This window comes from Capra hircus, chromosome 15 (assembly GCF_001704415.2).
Source record: "Capra hircus breed San Clemente chromosome 15, ASM170441v1, whole genome shotgun sequence".
NCBI classification, from domain to species: Eukaryota; Metazoa; Chordata; class Mammalia; order Artiodactyla; family Bovidae; genus Capra; species Capra hircus.
This window is the reverse complement of record NC_030822.1, coordinates 46894367-46916200: the sequence shown is the minus strand read 5'-3', so window position 1 is coordinate 46916200 and position 21834 is coordinate 46894367. Positions and strand designations below refer to the sequence as shown.

The 21834-nt window shown below is 43.6% G+C and overlaps 1 long non-coding RNA gene across 1 annotated transcript; it reads right to left on the bottom strand.

Moving 5' to 3' along the window:
- Positions 4915–21630, bottom strand: LOC102187335. Its single transcript, XR_310566.3, has 3 exons — positions 21531–21630; positions 9874–10010; positions 4915–5982 (listed from the first exon to the last, which is right to left on the bottom strand). It is a non-coding gene; the product is annotated as an uncharacterized LOC102187335 (long non-coding RNA).

Genomic DNA, 21834 nt, shown 5'->3' with positions numbered 1-21834 from the left:
CACTAGGCCACCAGGGAACTCCATTATGATTTCTTGATTTTTAGTTTATACCTTTTCATCTGGAATTCTCATAATTAGATAATGTTTTATATAATATGTATAATTTATACTTAAAATGTTAGTAATTACCTTGTTCTTCCATCTGCTTAGCATTCTGTGTTCCTGTCTCTTAATTCATCCCCAGATGTTGAACCATAGTTTAATTTCAGTATGTTCAATCAGATTTGTTTTTGTGTTTTGATGATATCCTTTCCAGGACACTCATCCTCTAGCTCCAGCTAGATTACTCTTGAGACCTGTAGTTCTGGAGTCTCCTTTGCTGTCAGTAGGAGATTCTTTCTGCCTCCCATGTCAAGAGTCCCCAGTTTCGTATCATGTATCTTCCTCTTTTCTCGGTTTATTCCTTTTTGGTGAAACATCGTCTGGTAGCTCTTGAAGAAGGCTCAATCTTTGGACCTCATTTCTTTGTTTATGCCAGCTCCAAGGAAATTCCATCTAGTCTGTGGCTTTAAAAGCTTTCATTGATGTTTAGTCACTGAGTTTTGTCCAGCTCTTGTGACCCCCATGGACTGTAGCCTGCCATGGGAATCCATGGGATTTTCCAGGCAAGAATACTGGAGTGGGTTGTCAGTTTTTTCTCCAGGAGATCTTCCTGACCCAGGGATCAAACCTGTGTCCTGCATTGCAGTGCCGAGCCGTGCCCAGTTGTGTTCGACGCTTAGTGACCATGTGGACAGCAGCCCGTGTTGCAGGTGGGTAAGCCACGAGGGGAGCCCATCTTTGCTGTTCCTACACTAAAATTCCTACTTCCAGCACAGACCTTCTCTGAAAGCCAGTCTTAGATATACAACCACCAATTCAGCATCCCTAGTCAGATCTCTAATAAACACCAGCCTTTATCCCAAACTGAACTCGATTTGTGCAACTCAAACCTGCTCTCTTCCAAGACATATCTATCTTTACAAATAGCAGCTTGATTCATCCTCAGACCCAAATCCTAAATCATCCTTGCCTTTTTTTCTCTTATACCACATACCCACTTGGTCACCAAATCCTCTTGACTTGATCTTAATAATATATCCCCCAGTTTGATCACTTATAACCTCTACTACAAACACCACAATCCGAGTTACCTTCTCTAACCCTTGCTATTGTGAAAGCCCTTTCCTAACTGTTCTCCCAGTTGTGACCCCCACCAAAGTCTTTACTATTGATACACCCAGCATGTAGAGTGGTCTTTGTCCCACATACTCAAAAGTCTCCATTGGTTTCCCATTTTCAGAATAAAATTTAAAGTTTCCTTATCTTGCTCTACAAGGCTTCCCTGGTGGCTCAAAGGTTAAAGCATCTGCCTGCAATGAGGGAGACCTGGGTTTGATCCCTGGGTTGGGAAGACCCCTGGAGAAGGAAATGGCAACCCACTCCAGTATTGAGAATCCCATGGATGGAGGAGCCTGGTGGGCTACAGTCCACAGGATCGCAAAGAGTCGGACACGACTGAGCAACTTCACTTTCACTTATCTTGCTCTACAAGGGAGTGTTAGGATCCTGGCAGGAAAACAGGTGGATATCACATTCAAATTGCGGGATTTGGAGAGTGTGTATTAAAGGAACTCTTCCCAGAGGTGTGAGGGGTTTAGGGAAGCCACCAGGCTCACTGCGTGCCATTCCTTGGAGCTGGCAGCCCTGGAGAGGTATTAGGCACCCACCCCCGCCACCCCCCAACTTCCAGCCTGAAGTGCACAGGGCAACTCCAAGCTGCTGAAGGTCATCTGACAGAAGTGGGATTCTCAGTAAAAGACGGCCGCCCTCTGAGTTCTTGCAGGTGCCTCCCATTGGCCAAATCTCACAGGAAGCCAGAGGTCAAGGGAGCTTGTTGATTGGGCCATAAACAGCTTCCCAGGGAGCAGAGAAGAGTGGAGAGTGGGTAGGGGGGAAAAAAAGGAAAGCAGCCAACACAAGGGGCGCTGTGATCTGGGCTCTACTCGTCTCCTGCCACTCTTCCCAGTCACACAGGCCTCCTTCCACACTTGCCCAGGCCGTTGCCCTTGTTCATCTGCCTGGAAGGCTCTTCCCCCAGACATCAGCATGGCTCGCTCCTTTGTTGAGGTCTCTGTTTAACTGTAACCTCAACCAGAGAGGCCCTATCTAATAGAGCTCCCTGCCACCTCAGCAGTGCACCCCCGAGTCCCTGTTCCCCAGAGTGCTGATTACTACCTGACGTGCTGTGTGATATTTTCAGATTATGAGAAAGCCCCAATAGAGCAAGGACCTTGCTTGTTCACTGCTGTATCCCTAGAATTGAGAATAATGTCTGGCACATAGTAGGTTCTCAAACATTGGTTAAATGAGTGTATGCAAGGGATGAAAAAAACTTTTGAGATCTTGGAAAAAGTTTTTCAACTCTCATTGTTGAATGATGGTATTTGGGAATAGACTCTTAACTGGAAGTAAGCTTTAGCACTGCTTATTGTTTTTAGCTAAAAACAAAAACTGTTTTTAAGTCAGATGTCATTCTTTTCCCCATGCTTTTGTTATAACCCTTGTTGATAAGAGGCCAGAAACAGCTTCCTAGGCAGCAGAGCAGAGTGGAGGGGGTGTGGGAGGACAGAAGGAAAGTAGCCAACACCACTTTCTTTTCTTGACCTGATTTTTTTTTTAGGATCATCTCTTTATCGCTTAGTGTTCTGAGATTTGCAATAATGCCTTGGTTTAATCTTTTTTCACTTGTTCTGCACAGTACTCAGTGAGCTATTTGTTTCAAAATTTTCTTGCAGTTCTGGGAAATTTTCTTGAATTATTCCTTTAATATTTCTTCCACACTGTTTTATATGTTCTCTTTCTAGAACTCATTATTTGCACATTAGATTTCTGGACTGATTCTCTAAATTTTTTATCTCTTACCAACTGTTGTCCGTTGCTTTCCTACTTTCTGAGAGGTTTCAGCTTTATCTTTCAATCTTACTAAGTTTTTCCGTTTCTACCCTTATACTTTTAATTTCCCAGAGCCAGTGGTACATTGGTAAATACTGTTACATGTATGTTGGGCTGTGTGTGTATATATATATATATATATATATATAATATTACATTTACATATGTTGGTAAATGTTTAACTCTCAGGGTGATGTGGAGGGGAAAACCTGATCTATAGTGTTGACCAACTCTGGGATGTAGAATCTCCCACTATGGCTGACTCCAGGCTACCAGTGGGATGTCAGTGTGGAGCTGGGAAACGTTGCTTAGTAGTATACCAACTATATATATTTTGCCTATATAAAAACAATAAACATAAATGACTTTGCCATAGATGATAATAAAACAATATAAACTAATTGATGTAAACTAACTGGGAAGTGATGAGCTCTGAGTATTTCTTATGTTTGTTTGAATATAATTTATCTTTCAGTTTATGTAATTTAATTTTTGATAATGCCCTGCGCCTGTTTTGCAAAATTTCTCAGAAAGTAACAGCTGGTTCTTGAGAGGTCTTTTGAGCCAGATCCAGCTCACCACTGCTCAGAGCTCATCTTTGTTCCCTCAACTTTCTTTTTATAGAAGTTTCAGAGATACATCTTCTTATCTCTGAATACACTAACAATAATCTTAACCTTTTGTCCCTCTATATTGTCTGTTTTCTCTGAGCTCATTTTTTGTTTGCTTATCTTTTATATTAGAGGTTTTATTCAAATGTTTAGTAACCCTTGTAAGGATCTGAATTGTTGATGCCCACTATGCAGTACAATATATTGTTGTTCAGTCACTAAGTTGTGTCTGACTCTCTTGCGACCCCATGGATTGCAGCATGCCAGGCTTCCCTGTCCTTCACTATCTCCTGGAGTTTGCTCAAACACCCGTGCATTGAGTCGGTCAGGCTATCCAACCATCCCATCCTCTGTCACCTCCTTCTGCCCTCAGTCTGCCCCCAGCATCAGGGTCTTTCCCAATGAGTTGTATCCAAATGCAGTTACTCTTTTGACCACAAGGGGCGTGTGTGCTGGCAAAACTAACTACCTATACCTGCAGCTACTCATAATTTAAAAGCATTCTCACATTTGCTGTTTGATTTTCACAACTTCCCAAAAAGTTTATTCTAGACTTCTTTGGAAGAAGGTTTGGCATAAATTCATTTAGTTAAGAAAATTACCCCCATTTTAAAGATGAGGAAGTTGGGGCTCAAAAAAGGTAACTCAAACTAAGACCCTTTGGATGTTTGGTCCTTATCACTACACCTCCATGCCTCTTATCCATTTTCTCATTTTTTTAAAAAAGAGAAGTGCAAATAATAAAGACCTGTGTTCTATATTTGAAAATTTTTAACAGTAATATTTTCGCTAATTCCTAATATATGACAATATATCCATGAGAGAAATCAAAATTTTAAATCTCTAGAAGTCTGTGAATTTAAGTACTTTTAATATTGTTTCCATCTTTATTATTATTATTTTTGCCACACTGTGTGGTTTGCAGGATCTTGTTTCCCAACCAGGGATTGAATCTGTGCCCTCAGCAGTGAAAGTACAGATTCCTAACCCCACTGGACCACAGGGAATTCCCTCCCTCTCATTTTCTCACCTGTGAGTAAAAATTAGTGTTCTCTTAAACTAAGGATAAGCGTGGCCTTTCAGCTCTAAACTGGTGCTGGTCCCAGTTCCCAGCCTCACCTGCACTCACACTCCTTGGTGCACTACTACCTGTTGCCATGACGTGTGTAACAAGATTCAGAATGATAAACCCCCAAATCAAGACAGTGATTCCTCCAGGAGGAAGGAGGTGGACAAAATTGGGCAGGGCTGCACAGAGTGTTTCAACTGTGTCTGTCATATTTATTTCATCAACTGGGTGATAGGTACAAAGGGTTTTGTTATATTCTATGTTTTGTATGTCCAACATAATTCATTTTAAAAGTTTACGAGGTCTAAAGTAACAAACACAGTTCATTCACTCCACAAATATTTATTGAGCATTTTTGTGACAAGCCTTCTCCTAGGTAGTGGTGAACAGCAATTTAGGGTCTCGATTCACTAATTCATTCAACATACATGTGCTATGCCAAATATTAGTAAGATGACTCACACCTGATCCTGCACCTTCAAAGACTTTTAGACTAGCGTGAGGTAGGGCACATTAGTTACTATGCGAGCAAACCTCGCAAGGTTGAAGTTAGTTTCAGAACAGAGGTGCAGTGGTAAAGAAAAATCAGAGAATTTGGGAGGGCTTCCCAGGGAAGACGGCAAGTGAACTGGATCTCGAAGGAGCCGCTGAGAAAGTGGAGAGGAGTGCCCTCGAGGCAAAGAGCCTCCTCCGCAGAGGGAACAGCTGCGCAAAGCATGGGGGTGCGAATGTGTGCACTGTGCGGGTCCAGGGAGTATTCTGGTTTGGCTGATGAACTCAGTGGTAGGGAGAAAAAAGGCTGGGAAAAGAGCTGGCCACGCTGCTGGACTATCCTGTGGCAGACATGGAGGTATTTGCTGTTGGTGAGGCCAGGAAGGCTGGGGAGTGGTGGGGTGCTCATACAGCCTAGGTGGGTGCAAGCAGGACTTGGAGAAACAGCAGCAGGTGGGAGATCAGAGGACTGGGGACCACACGACCTCCTGTTTCATTTGGGCTGGGATCTCCTTCAGTTTCTGCTTGAACTCTTCCCAGGACGGGAAGCTCACCACTCAAAAGAAGTTCAGAGGTTACTGCTGGGTAGCAGTTCCCCACGGGTCTACTGGGCTCACAGGGAGCTCCACTTCACAGGCCATGGTGCAGGGGAAGGAGAGAAGCTGGAAAGCACAAAGCATGCTGTCACTCCAAGGTGACTGTCCTCTCTGCTGCTGGCAGTCAGCGTGCCTGAGGTGGGTGCTGGGCTGGGGGAGCTGAGCAGGGAGAGGCTGCCTCAGGGCTCTGCTCTTCTCACTCAGGCCTGGTCAGCGGGCTGTGGGTTGGCACTTCTGGGTTGCCTTTGTGGTGTCCCAGGGGGATGCCACGATGCTGGGCCTGGAATTCAGGGAGGACAGAGAGACCCTCTAGTGCTGGATGTGTGGGATGCTCCTGTGTCACCTGCGGTGACAGCCAGCCTCCACTCTTCCAGTCCAGGGAAGGCCCTTTGGACTGATCGGGATCCTTTCAGCCTGGGCCATCAGCGCCGGCCCTCACACCCTGCCAGCATGGCTTTTGGCTCAAAGACTGGGACGAGAGTGGTCCTCGTGGAAGACTGATTGAGTACCCTACGCTCTCTCAGATAGAAACCCACCCCATCCCCCACTCCTGCGTGTTCCCAATTGCCCCAAATCTCTCTAGCTCACCTGTTGCAGTGTCTCAAATCCCATAATTGGAGTAGCATATGCATCTCCAGGTGTCTCAGTAATGAATCCCCCCTGCCAACATAGGAGATGCCAGAGACATGGGTTCGATCCCTGGGTCAGAAAGATCCCCTAGAGAAGGAAATGGCAACCCACTCCAGTAATCTTGCCTGGAAGATTCCATCGACAGAAGAGCCTGGTGGACTACAGTCTGTGGGGACAAAGAGCCTGACATGACTGAGCATGCAGGCACACATACATCTCCTGGAGGGTCTAATGCGTTATTTGAGAGTCAACACGAATAGTTATTTATTAACAAATTCACAAAGAGTCAAAGAGCCCGACTGCTTCCGTAACTGTAAAGCCCTACACTAAAACAAAGAAAACAAACTAAAGTGCTATTATTTATGCAAATTACCCCAAGTGCTAACCACCTCTTAGGATCGAGCCCTTCGATCACACTTTTGCCTCCATAGTCTCACTGGATCCTTACGGGAACCCTGTACCTCACAAATTATTAAACTTCTCTTTGCCTCGGTTTCTTCTTGTAAAATGGAGACGAAGTCCCATGCTCAAGGTCACATGGCCAACATGAGGCCACCCACCAAGACTGGACACTAGATTTTAGAAAGAAAGTCTCATTTCTTCCTGTTTTTTCTAAGCAGCTTGAGGCGTGACACACTCAGCATTGCAGAAGGATTACCGTCTGGGCAGGACAGGTCTCTGACCTTTGAAAACAAGATAAGGAGTGGTTGGGACTGGGAACGGAAGTCGGGGTCACTAATGTGTATGCAGGAGCGTCCCTGAGGAAGCTGCACTGGGACCTGGGGCTCTGGTCAGTTAGCCCTTTAGGTGATGAGACTCGGGTCCCCTGCACTGCAGGGGGACGAGCGAGGGATGGGGAGTCTGCACACAGCAGAGCCGGGATGGAACCCAGGCTGCTGGTGCCTGAGCCCGGCCTTCTCCATCTCTGCACCGTCCCCCACACTGCTGTGTGAACTCCGGCAAGTCTCACTGCCTGGCTGATCCTTAGAGAAAAGGAGGTTGGACCAGCTAGGTTCCAAGCCCTGTCCCTGGCAGTGCCATGCTAACGCAGGTGAAACTCTTCAAGCAGGAAGAGTTGAAACTAAAGCAGGGGAAACTCTTCAAGTCTCCAGCACCTTCGAAGAGAGGCCCTGGGGCAGGGAGGATGTGTTTCCAGTCCTGACTGAATTGCTTTTTCTTACATCATAACAGATTCCTTTCTGGTCCTGCACCTGCCTGAAGGTTGGAAAATCAGCTGTATCTGAGTCATCTCCTGGGCTCTGCCCAACATGCCCTTTTATTTCTTCATTCAGCAGCATCTTTGAGATGCTAACAATGGCCCTGGCACGTCTCCTCTCTCATCCATCCGTCCATCATTCCAGCCAACAAATATTTACTGAACCGTGTGTCAACTGCTATGTTAAGCTTTGAGATGTAACAGTGAGCATAACCAATATGGTTCCTGCTCTCATGGAGCCTACAGGGTTTTGGAGGGGAGAGAGATTAAAGAATCACCATACAAATGCAGGTGCCAATGGTAACAACTGCTAGAGGAGGTAACAAGCGCTACAGAGGAGCTGGGCCGTGCTGTAAGAACTGAGGGTGGTGGTGAAAGTGAAAGTCGCTCAGTCGTGTCCGACTCTTTGCAACCCCGTGGACGGTACAGTCCATGGAATTCTCCAGGCCAGAATATGGGAGTGCATAGACTTTCCCTTCTCCAGGGGATCTTCCCAACCCAGGGGTCAAACCCAGATGTCAAACCCAGATCTCCCCCATTTCAAGTGGATTCTTTACCAGTGAAGCCACAAGGGAAGCCCGAGGATGGTGGTGGGATGGGGGAATTTCACCGAAGAGGGCCGAGAAGGTTTCCCTGAGGAAGTGGCTCTTGAGCTGTTATTTGACGTAAGGGGGACTGAAGAGGGGGGATTGTAGTGGGCATTCTAGGCACAGGAAATAGCCTTTATAAAGGCCTTTTGGCAGAGAGAGCCCAGTGAGTCGGGGAGGGAAGGACGGAGGCAGGGGCCATATTCACAGGACTTCATAGGCCTTTGAAAAGAATTGTCTGGGCTTCCCACGTGACTCAGTGGTAAATGCAGAAGACACAGGAGACATGGGTTGGATCCCTGGGTTGAGACGATCCCCTGGAGGAGGGCATGCAACCCACTCTAGTATTCTCGCCTGGAGAGTCCCAAGGACAGAGGAGCCTGGCAGGCTACTGTCCATGGGTCACAAAAAGCCAAACATGTCTTAGCACAAACACATGCCGCTTATCTGACCAGAAAAGTAGCATGATGCTCATATGCAAGACTGTAAAATGCAGCATAGACACGGAAGTAAACACGCGATGAATAGACAGATAGGCCTCCAGGTGGTGCAGTGGTAAAGAACCTGCCTGCCAATGCAGGAGACGCCAGAGATGCGGCTTCAACCTCTGGATTAGGAAGATCCCCTGCAGTAGGAAACAGCAACTTGCTCCAGAATTCTTGCCTGGAAATTTCTATGGACAGAGGAGCTTCGAGGTGGCAGGGGCGAGGGGGAGGGTGGCTACAGTCCATGGGGCCACTTTAGAGCAGCAAGGATAGAGGGTTTTAATCAGGGTAAGTACTGTCATCAACTTTACATTTTTAAGGTATTCTGGCTGCCTACTGGGTGAAGAATGGATGAAGGGGAATGGAAGGGGAAGTGGACCTAGTGAATTTGAGAGACCAGAGAGGAGGCCAGAGTCTGAAGCAGAGATGACTGTGGCTTGGACTAAGGTGTCAGTGTAGAGAGGGAGAAGAGTAGAGAAGTTGGAGAAATATCTAGACAGCAAACCTGTCAAGACTTGGGGTTGGGTTGGATATTGGGAGTGAAAGAGACAGAGGTGTGAGAGATGACTGCCCGTCTCTGACATGGGCAGGAGGAGCGGTGGAGGTCTATTCAAGAAGACAGGGAACTCTGGGTGGGCACAGGTGTGAACAGCACACTATGAGTTCAGTTTTGGAGAGGCTGAGTTTGAACTGTCTATAAGATATCCAACAGGTCAAATAATAGTAAGTAACACTGAGCACTTACATGTGTGAGGCATTTCATGAAAGACATTATATTATCTCATTTAATTCTTTTTTTAAAAAATACGTAATGTATTTTTTGGCTGTGCTAGCTCTTCTTAACTGCATGGCTTTCTCTAGTTGCCATGCACAGGTTGCTCACTACGGTGGCCTCTGTCGTTGCGGAGCGCAGGCTCAGTACTTGTGGTGCATGGACTTAGTTGCCCTGCAGCATGTGGGATCTTCCTGGACCAGGGGTGGAACCTGTGTCCCCCACATTGGAAGGCTGATTCTTATACAAGTCCTATCTCATTTAATTCTGGTGGTCACTCTATTAATAGAGAGTATCAGCATCTCAATTTTCCAAAAGACACCAGGGCACAGAAAGGGAAAGCAGGCAGGTAGTTGGACATATAGGTCTGAAGCTCAGAAGAAAGCTCTGGACTAGAGACGTAGAGTCTTCAGGGAAACTGAAGCCACAGTCAAGTGAAACTGCCCAAGGAAAGACAAGTTCAGCTTCTCTCCCATCTTACCTCCACCCATGTCTAGCTGCTCTCTGCTCAGGTCCACAGCCCCGTGCTGGGTAGGGGAGACCTACACTCTTCATTCTCCGCTCCAGAGCTGGGGTCTCGTCGTCCCCCCATCAATCTGCCAGGACTGTGACTTGCTTCTAAATAATAGAATTCAAAAGGAGCAACAGTTCAGAACTTCTGAAGCTAGGGCAGAAAAGGTCTTGTTACCTGGGACACTCAGGTTCGGGGTAAGATGGTTGACCCTGAGACCTCCAAGCGGAGAGAGACAAGGCCACATGCAGGTGCCCTGGAATCCAGCCACACTGGAGGCCTGGACACCAGCCAGCACTACCTGGGCACCTGGGTGAGGGTGTCTCCACGTGATTCCTGGCCCAGCCCTGAAGTCTCCTGTAGCCACCCAACCTTCTCAGCCTGAGCCAGTCCTGCCATAGCCTATCTGAATGCCTTTTTTAATATTTATTATTGGCTGCATTTCAACAGTACGTGAACTGTGAATTTCCAGATGTTCAAGCTGGATTTAGAAAAGGCAGAGAAACCAGAGATCAAATTGCCAACATCCGTTGGATCATAGAAAAATCAAGAGAGTTCCAGAAAAACGTCTATTTCTGCTTTATTGACTATGCCGAAGCCTTTGACTGTGTGGATCACAACAAACTGAAAATTCTTAAAGAGACAGGAATCCCAGACCACCTGACCTGCCTCTTGAGAAATCTGTATGCAGGTCAGGAAGCAACAGTTAGAACTGGACATGGAACAACAGACTGGTTCCAAATAGGGAAAGGAGTACATCAGGGCTGTATTTGTCACTCTGTTTATTTAACTTATATGCAGAGTACATCATGAAAAATGCTGGGCTGGAAGAAACACAAGCTGGAATCAAGATTGCTGGGAGAAATATCAATAACCTCAGATATGCAGATGACACCACCCTTATGGCAGAAAGCGAAGAACTAAAGAACCTCTTGGTGAAAGTGAAAAGAGGACAGTGAAAAAGTTGGCTCAACATTCAAAATACTAAGATCATGGCATCTGGTCCTATCACTTCATGGCAAATAGATGGGGAAACAATGGAAACAGTGAGGGAAACAATTATTTTCTTAGGTTCCAAAATCACTGCAGATGGTGACTGCAGCCATGAAATTAAAAGACACTTGCTCCTTGGAAGAAAAGCTATGACCAACCTAGACAGCATGTTAAAAAGCAGAGACATTACTTTGCCAACAAAGGTCCATCTAGTCAAAGCTATGGTTTTTCCAGTAGTCATGTATGGATGTGAGAGTTGGACTGTGACGAAAGCTGAGCGCCGAAGAATTGATGCTTTTGAACTATGGTGTTGGAGAAGACTCTTGAGAATCCCTTGGACTGCAAGGAGATCCAACCAGTCCATCCTAAAGGTAATCAGTCCTAAATATTCATTGGAAGGACTGATGTTGAAGCTGAAACTCCAGTACTTTGGCCACCTGATGCGAAGAGCTGACTCATTTGAAAAGATCCTGATGCTGGGAAAGATTGAGGGCTGGAGGAGAAGGGGACAACAGAGGATGAGATGATAGGATGGCATCTCCGACTCAATGGACATGAGTTTGAGTAAACTCCAGGAGTTGGTGATGGACAGGGAGGCCTGGTGTGCTGCAGTCCCTGGGGTCGCAAAGAGTCGGACACGACTCAGCGACTGAGCTGAACTGGTTGGCTGCACTGGGTCTTAGTTGCGGCAGGCAGGATCTTCATTGTGGCGCAGGATTCTCTGTCAAGGCGCCCAGGCTCAGTAGTTGTGTTGCTCAGTTTTAGTTGCCTTTTGGCAGGTGGGATCTTAGATCCCTGACCAGGGATAGAACCCGTGTTCCCTGCATTGGAAGGCAGATTCTTAACCACTGGACCACCAGGGGAGTCCCCTATTTGAATTCTTGGCTGCAGAATCCTTAGAATAATTCAGTGATTGTTTTAAGGTACTAAGTATTGGGATAATGTGTTTCGCGGCAAAAATAACAGGCGGGCACATTTTACTGAGGATGGGGAGGCCAAGTTTCTACAGCTTCCTGGCTGGTAGAGGGACAGGACAGCGGGTTCCCGGCCATTCTACACTTACCACGACTCCCAGTACTCCGTCTCACCCTGAACTGGAGTCACGTGAGGATGGGTCTGTCTGTCTGTCCTATATGACTGGCTGTGGCCCTGCCCAGGGAAGACGGCAGGACCTTCCAGTTGCCTTGAGTCTTCAGTGTCCAGCACAGAACCTGACATGAGGGAATCAGTAAGTGCTTGCCTGGTACCTGCAGCCCACAGTTGGTCTGATGTTTATTTCACCAGGAGCGGGGATCTCGAACTTTGTCCTTGTTCACCAGGAGCAGGGATCTCAAAATTCTTCCAAGGACATGGAATGCTAGACGGAAGCTCTTCCTGGCCACCTCACACAGAGACGTGGCATTGTGCTGAAGGCAGTTTTTCTAAAAGCATTTTTGTGGACACAACATTTTGATTGAAACAATGACCTGATCAAAAATGAGTATTCCACAGTTGCTGTTTTTTTTCTCTTTTCCTATAGTGTTGGTGATTTTTTTGCTTCTTAAGGCAATTTTCAACTGTGTGATAATTTTTAAGCATTTTTGTCCATTTTCAGAACTTTTTCAGGATTTTTTAAAACCTAATTGTAATTTTCTTTAGCCTACCTTACTGCTTTTCAATATTTAAAATAGTTGGAAGTTGTAACTGTCTAAAGGTATCACTGATGAGGGGACTGCTTGGGCCTATGGACTCAGAATCACAGAGGAAGAAAGCCAGAGGAGGCCCTTTACTGGGGTGCTTGGTTTGTGGATTCTTTACTGTCTGAGTCACTGCTTTGTGTATGGATGAAGCTCTGAGAAGGGGGTTGTTCAGGGTCACACAGCTGCTGGCCTAGTGCCCCTTTCCCCTGTGTTCCTATTCCATGTGTGAGCAGAAATGGTCTCTAGGAGGGATTATGTGAGTTGTTTAAATCTTTCTTTTGCATGTTTTAAATTTTCTGATGTTTATATAAGAGCATGAATTGCTTTGGGTGCAAGATAAAAATGAAATGAGTGCAATTGTACAGTAGTTTGAACATTCTTTGGCATTGCCTTTCATTGGGATTGGAATGAAAACTGATCTTTTCCAGTCCTGTGGCCAGTACTGAGTTTTCCAAATTTGCGCTCATTTTACATGCTAGCAAGGTAATGCTCAAAATCCTTTAAGCTAGGCTTCAACAGTATGTGAACCGAGAACGTCCAAATGTACAAGCTGGATTTAGAAAAGGCAGAACCAGAGATCAAATTGCCAACATCTGTTAGATCATAGAAGAACCAAGGAAATTCCAGAAAAACATCTGCTTCATTGACTAACTAAAGCCTTTGATAGTGTGTAACACAATAAACTGTGGAAAATTCTTAAAGAGATGGCAATACCAAACCACCTTACCTTTCTCCTGAGAAACCTGTATGTTGGTCAAGAAGCAACAGTTAGAACCAGACATGGAACAATGGACTGGTTCCAAATTGGGAAGGGAGTAACGTCAGACTGCATATTGTCACCCTGCTTATTTAACTTACATGAAGAGTACATCATGTGAAATGCCAGGATGGATGAAGCTCAAGCTGGAATCACAATTACTGAGAGAAATATCAATAACCTAAGATATCCAGATTACACCGGCTGGATGGCATCACTGACTCAATGGACTTGAGTCTGAGTGAACTCTGGGAGTTGGTGATGGACAGGGAGGCCTGGCGTGCTGCAATTCATGGGGTCACAAAGAGTCGGACACGACTGAGCGACTGAACTGAACTGAACTGAATGGAAGAAAGTGAAGAGGAACTAAAGAGCCTCTTGATGAAGGTGAAAGAGGAGAGTGAAAAAGCTGGCTTAAAGCTCAACATTCAAAAAACTAAGATCATGGCATCCAAGCCCATCTCTTCATGGCAAATAGATGGGGAAAAAATGGAAACAGTAATAGACTTTAATGTTTTGGGCTCAAAAATCACTGCAGATGGTGACTGTAGCCATGAAATTAAAAGACAACATAGACAGCATATTAAAAAGCAGATATATCCCTTTGCTGACAAAGATCTGTATAGTCAAAGCTATGGTTTTTGCAATAGTCATGACTGGATGTGAGAGTTGGGTCATAAAGAAGGCTGAGCACTGAATAATTGATGCTTTTGAACTATAGTGTTGGAGAAGACTCTTGAGAGTCCCTTGGACATCAAGGACATCAAACCAGTCAATCTTAAAATAAATCAACCCTGAATAGTCATTATAAGGACTGAAGCTGAAGCTCCTGATGTGGCCACCTGATGTGAAGAGCCGACTCACTGGAAAAGCCCCTGATGCTGAAAGATTGAAGGCAGGAGGAGAAGGGGGTGACAGAAGATGAGATGGTTGGATGGCATCACTGACTCAATGGACATGAGCTTGAACAAACGCTGGGAGATAGTGAAGGACAGGGAAGCCTGGCATGCTGCAGTCCATGGGCTTGCAAAGAGTCAGACACAACTAAGCTACTGAACAGTACAACAACCCAACGCAAGATTAAAAACAACAACACAGTAAAAGAACACACACACGCGCATGCATGCACACACACACACTCACACACACACACACAGAGTATCACTGCCCACACAGATCCCAGCCTTGAGCCACAGGGTCCAGGGAAAGCCAGTATGTTGTGAGTACACAGATCTCTTGGACCTGCCTGCCCAAGCGAGCCCCAGTTCCCAGAGATTTCGTGGGACCATGAGTCCCAGGGAGTCCCACCAGAGGGCAGCAGGGAGCTGGCTGAGGCTCTAGTGAGTCCCTCCGCTGAGACTGTCCCTGAGGGTTCAGAGGCTCCATGGAGAAGAATTTAGGTCAGATTCTGAAGGAATAGAGTGGGAAACCTGCTTTAGGCTTGAGTGGAGGGATGGCCTGTATAGAGCTAGGGAGGCAGGAATTAACAGGTCAGAATTGCCAGATGTGAAGATGGGGACTAGACGCTCCATGCAGGCAAGGAGGGATGGTGTTTGTTTAATGCAATCACCTACAGTAGTAAGTACCCTTAGACCTGTGCCTGGCATATAATATGTATTGACCAAATGCACAGATGAAGATACTGTTGGGTAGGAGAAGAGAAGAAAGGGAAATGGTAGTAAATGTTTGAGTTGAAGACAGAAAGGAATTTTTACTTATTGAGCACCTTCTATTTGTTGGGCCATATACTAATAATAAGCTCTTTAGGGACTTCCCTAGTGGTCCAGTGGCTAAGACTCCATGCTCCCAATACAGGGGGTCCAGGTTTGATCATTGGTTAGGGAACTAGATTCCAAATGCTGCAACTAAAAGATTTCACATGCTGCAACTAAAACCCGGTGCAGCCAAATAAATAAAATATTTTTTTAAAAAGCTTATGGCTTAGTGATATGTTATTTCAGCAGAACTGTCTTATATATAGTCCTTCCCTAGGACCAGTCAAGAGAAAGAAACTGTGAAAGTGTTAGTTGCTCAGTCTTGTCTGACTCTTTGCAGTCCTACAGATTGTAGGTAGACCAGAAGGCTCCTCTGTCCATGGAATTCTCAAGGCAAGAATACTGGAGTGGGTTGCCATTTACTTCTCCAGGGGATCTTCCAGACCCAGGGATCAAACGTGGGTCTCCTGCATAGAAGGCAGATTCTTTACTGTCTGAACCACCAGGGAAGCCTCTGGACAAAAGCTCTTATCATGGGTGGTGGTGATTTGTCCTGATAATTAGGTTGTAAAGGCCCTTGGACAGATGTAGAGAGGTGTGCTGGTGGAGTCTAGGCCAGGCCATGTTACTAGCCACACGGTCTTAGGAGACCCAGTTGCTCTCTGTGGGCCTCTGTATCCTCCTCTCAAAATGAGGATTAAAAACTGTTGCCCTGCCTACCTCCTAGAGATGCTATGATCAGAAAAGGCGAGAAAGCACACAAGACTGCTGTGTTTTAAATTCCATCCAGTTCAAATATTTGTAATTGTACTCAGCCAAAGAGCATGTAACTTAAAAAAAAACATTACTTTGTTTTTATAAACTGAGAAATTTGCCATGACTAAGGAGATTGGCTGGGAAAAATTCACATCTTGTTTTGATCAATTACAGGATGTATTGATCCAGAATGGAACTGGCACCATGTATTTACACTGAATTCAAATGTTACTTCTTAGCTTATAGAAAGTCTTTTCTTAATTATATAAAATGAAAAATTTGGAAAAGAATTCTTTAGGGCCTGATAGCTTGGTAGTGCAGAGAAGGCAATGGCACCCCACTCCAGTACTCTTGCCTGGAAAATCCCATGGATGGAGGAGCCTGGTAGGCTGCAGTCCATGGGGTGGAGAAGTGTCGGACACCACTGAGCGACTTCACTTTCACTTTTCACTTTCATGCATTGGAGAAGGAAATAGCAACCCACTCCAGTGTTCTTGCCTGGAGAATCCCAGGGACGGGGGAGCCTGGTGGGCTGCCGTCTATGGGGTTGCACAGAGTCGGACACGACTGAAGCGACTTAGCAGCAGCAGCTTGGTAGTGGTGCTTGATAGTCAGTAGTGGTGCTTATTAATCTTGGGTGTACATTAGAATCACCTGGGGAGTTTTAGGGCCATACCAATGCACCAAAACCAATTATTTATATATATATATATATATATATTTAATGACTGATTTATTTATTTTTGGCTGCACTGGGGGCTTTTTCTGGTTGTGGCATGCAGGGGCTACTCTAGTTATGCTACCTGGATTTCTTGTTGCGATGCCTTTTCTTGTTGAAGAACACAGGCTCTAGGGCATGTGGGCTCAGTAGTTGAGGCATATGGACTTAGTTGCCCTATGGCATGTGGAATCTTCCCAGACCAGGGGTCAAACCCATGTGCCTGCATTGACAGAGACAATTAGCCACTGGACCACCAGGGAAGTCCAATACCAATTACATTGCTTGCGGCAGGGCACAGGGATTTTTGCTGAAGTTCCCAGGTAATTCTAACAGGCAGTAAGGTCCATAGGTACATGAAAGCATGATACGAGAAAGCTAAAATGGGAGAGTGGCTAAGGTATAGAGTTTGAAGACCCTGAGCTCACCTCTTCTCTTGGGCACAGCAAAATTTCAACTATTTGCAGGGCACTGTTGATGAGAAAGACCTGAGATCTAGCAGAAATGGTCTTCTACAACTCAAGATGTAAAGAACCACAACAAGATAGCTAGGAGGGGTGGAGTCACAGGAAAGTCAAGACCCCCAGGTGGGTGACCCTCAAACAGGAGGATAGCTACAATTGCAGAGGTTTCCTCAAGGAGTGAGCGGCCTGAGCCCCGCATCGGGCTCCTCGACCTGGGAGTCTTGCACCAGGAAGACAAGACACTGGAACATTTGGCTCTGAAGGCCAGCAGGGCTTGCTTTCAGGAGAGCCAGAGAGCTGTAGGAAAGACACTCCACTCTCAAAGGGTGTACAAAATCACACTAAGTCTGACAGACAAGCAACAGCTAACAGTTTAGAACCATGAAACTAGCTCTATAAGAAATGTTAAAAAGGACTTCTCTAAGCAGAAAAGGTCACTACTACATATATGAAAAGGAAAAAAATCTCATTGGTAAAGGCAAATGTCCAGTGAAGATGCTTTGACTATGCCGACAGAGGTCCATATAGTCAAAGCATCTTCACTGGACATTTGTCCTTGCCAATGAGATTTTTTCTTTTTATTACTATAATTTTTTTTTTGGTACAGTGAAGATAAATCAGAATAAAGCTAGAGGAAGGCTGAAAGACAAAAGCAATAACATCACTTATGTCTGCAATAAGTAGTTAAGGGATAAACAAAACAAAAAGATATAAAAAGTGATGTCAAAAACAGTAAATGTGGGGCCTGTGTGGAAGAGTCAAAATGTGGGTTGTTAAAACACATTGAAATTTGAGATCAGCAATTTAAAATAGTAACATACATATAAAGATTGCTATATATAAACCTCATGTTAACCACAAACCCAAAATCTACAACAGATACACACAGAAAAGAAAGGAATCCAAACTTAACACTAAAGATAATCTTCAAATCAGAGGGGAAGAGAGCAAAAGAGGAAGAAAGGAACAGAAAAGCTACAAAAACAACCCTCAAATGAACAAAATGGCAATAAGTACATACCACTCCTGGGTATTTATCCAAAGGAAACGAACACACGAAATGGAAAAGATACATTGACCCTTGTGTTCACTGTGGCGTTATTTACACTAGTCAAGATATGGAAGCAGCCTGAGTGCTCACCACTAGATGAATGGATGGAGATGTGGTGTATATAAATACAATGGAATATTACTCAGCCACAAAGAGGAATGAAATCTTGCCTTTACTGATGATATGGATGGATCTAGAGGGTATTATGTTAAATGAAGTATGTCAGACAGGGAAAGGCAAATCCTGTATGATTGCACTTACATGTTGAATCTAAAAAACAAATGAACAAAGACAACAAAACAGAAACAGCTATAGAAGACAAAAAAGTGGTTGCCAGAGGGAAGGGGACCCCGGTAGAGGAGAGAGAAGTAAGGGAGATTAGGAGGCACAGATCTGCAGTTGCAAAATAACGGAGCCCGGCCTGAAATGTGCAGCGTGGGGACAATAGTCAATAATTATGTAATACTTTCGTATGGTGACAGACGGTGACTAGACTTACTATGGTGATCATTTTGAAACGTATAGAAATATTGAATCACCATATTCTATAACAGGAACTCACATAGTGTTTTTGGTCAATTATACTTCAAAAACAAACAAATGACTCATAGAAAAGAGATTAGATTTGTGTTTACCAGAGGCGGGCGGTAGGAGGAAGGGGAATTCCATGAAGGCCCTCAGAAGATACAAACTTCCATTTATAAGATAAATAAGGGGATATAATATACAACATAAGAAATACATACAATAGTGTTATATGAAACTTAAGAGAGTAAAATCTCAAAGTTCTCATCACAAGGAAAAATACTTTTTTGTATTTTTAAAATTTTATGTATGAGATGAATGCTTATTAAATGTATTGTAATCACCTCATGATCTGTCTAAGTCAAATCATTATGCTGTATACCTTAAACTTATACAGTGATGTATGTCATAATTGAGATATAATTATCTCAATAAAACTGGAAAAAACAAGAAGACAGCTAGGAAGACACTGTCTAATTGAAATATAACGTGGGCCACAAAATGCTAACTTGAACTTTTGTAATAACCACTATTTTAATAATATATTTTATATAACCAACATATCCAAAATATTATTACTTCAACATGTAACATTATAAATAAGAATGAGGATATAAATAACTAAGAACTAAGTAATAACTATAGTTATTACTAATAACTAAGTTATTATAAATAACTAAGAACTAAAGAGCCTCTTGATGAAAGTGAAAGAGGAGAGTGAAAAAGTTGGCTAAAAGCTCAACATTCAGAAAACTAAGATCATGGCATCCGGTCCCATCACTTCATGGCAAATAGATGGGGAAACAGTTGAAACAGTGGCTGACTTTATTTTTTTGGGCTCCCAAATCACTGCAGATGGTGATTGTAGCCATGAAATTAAAAGATGCTTACTCCTTGGAAGGAAAGTTATGACCAACCTAGACAGCATATTAAAAAGTAGAGACATTTCTTTGTCAACAAAATTCTGTCTAGTCAAAGCTATGGTTTTTCCAGTGGTCGTGTACGGATATGAGAGTTGGATTATAAAGAAAGCTGAGCACCAAAGAATTGGTGCTTTTGAACTGTGGTGTTGGAGAAGACTCTTGAGAATCCCTTGGATTGCAAGGAGATCCAACCAGTCCATCCTAGAGACCAGTCCTGGGTGTTCATTGGAAGGACTGATGTTGAAGCTGAAACTCCAATACTTTGGCCACTTGATATGAAGAGCTGACTCATTGGAAAAGACCCCAATACTGAAAGATGGAAGGCAGGAGAAGGGGACAACAGAGGATGAAATGGTTGGATGGCATCACCGACTCAATGGACATGAGTTTGGGTGAACTCCAGAAGTTGGTGATGGACAGGGAGGCCTGGCGTGCTGCGGTTCATGGGGTCACAGAGAGTTGGACACAACTGAGTGGCTGAACTGAACTGAACTGACTGAAGAATGAGGTATTTTACATTTTTTATACTAAGTCTTCAGAATCTGCTGTGTATTTTATTCTTTTAAAAATATTTATTTATTTGGCTGAACCGAGTCTTAATTGCAGCATGTGGGATCTTGTTTCCTGACCAGGGATCAAACCCAGGGCCCTGCATTGGCAGCATGGAGTCTTATTAGCCACTGGACTACCAGGGAAGTCCCTATTTTATTCTTCAGAGCACATATCAATTGAAACAATGCAGGCTAGCTACAATTCAAGTGGCCAATGGCTATTGTTTGAGGTACTACAGAGCTAGAATATATAATCATTTTTCCTAATAATTTTTTGGATTATATTACTAGTAATTGCTAGAATTTCTAAATCTTATAAAAACAATTAGAATACATATATTGCTTTTATTGTTGTTTTTACACTTACAAGTATAAATCTAAAACAAAGTTGTTATAACACTATCAGTAAAGCTTTGTGGTTTTCATCATATAGGTTTTATGGATAGGTAAATATAGGTTTTATATTTACATATCTTTACAGATATGTTTTGCATATATTTTTTCTTTTGCATATATATTTTCTTTCATTTCTAAATTGTTCATATTTTTGCTACTATTATAATGGGGGAAAGAGTTCAACTGCTTATTAAACTATTAATTTTGTGATAGTAGCTTGGACCTGAGTTCCTTATCAATTTTAAGTGTTTGAGGTTCTCCATGTTTTAAGACATTATGCCCTATTGCCTGCAAATGAAGATAATTTTATTAACTTAAATCTTTTATTTCTGTTTCAGGTCTGACTATATTGGCAAGAACTTCTAAAACAACATTAATAATAGTATCACTATAGGTATGCTTGTTCTTTTTTAAAAAATGTTTATTTTAATGAGAATATCTTTAACTATTCCATTGTTAAAGAATGTGTATGCCAGGACTCATGCATACACGGTGGTCCCTGGTGGTCCGTGCTTAGGACTCTATACTTCCACTGGTGGATGGGAACTAAGTGTGGCCAAAAAGAAAAAAAAAATGTGTGAGTTTGAAAGAAATACTCTCAAAAGAAACATTTGGTTATTTGTAATTTTCTAACACATTTCTTAAATTTTTTATTTTGAGATAATTATAGATTGCAAACAGAAGACAGTAAAGAAGTCTGTATTTACCCTCCATCCAAGTTTACCAATGTTTACATCTTACGTAACTGTGGGACAATATCAAAATTAGAAAATCCATGTTGGCACATTGGACAATAATGTGTGCATTATTCTATAGTCTATAGAATACAGACGATTTCATTCTGTTGTCATTTTACTTTATTGCCACTTACTTTTTAAATTGAAGGGTATTTGCTTTATAGAATTTTGTGGTTTTCTGTCATACATCAAGAATCAGCCATAGTTACACCCATGTCCTCTCCCTCCCGAACCTCCCTTCCTTCTCTCTCCACATCCCACCCTTCTAGATTGTCACAGGGCCCCAAAATACATAGCCAGTGGGAATTTGCTGTTGTCATTTTATCGATTTGTGTAACCACCATTGCAATCAAGATACAAACCATTTCGTCACTACAAAGATCTCCTTCATGCCACTCCTTTATCCACATCTGTCCCCTTCCCGTCACCATCCTTCACCTCTGGCAACCACTGATCAGTTCTCCAGCTCTGTAAATTTAAAAATTTGAGAACGTTATGGGATCGGACAATGTGAACTTTTCAGATTGGCTTTTTTTTTCACTCACAATAATGCCTTGAAATATAAACCGTCATGTATCAACAGTTTTTTCCTGCTTTTTACTAAGTGTATTCCATGGTACAGATGTACCACAGCTTTTAAAACAATTCAACTACTACAGGACAATT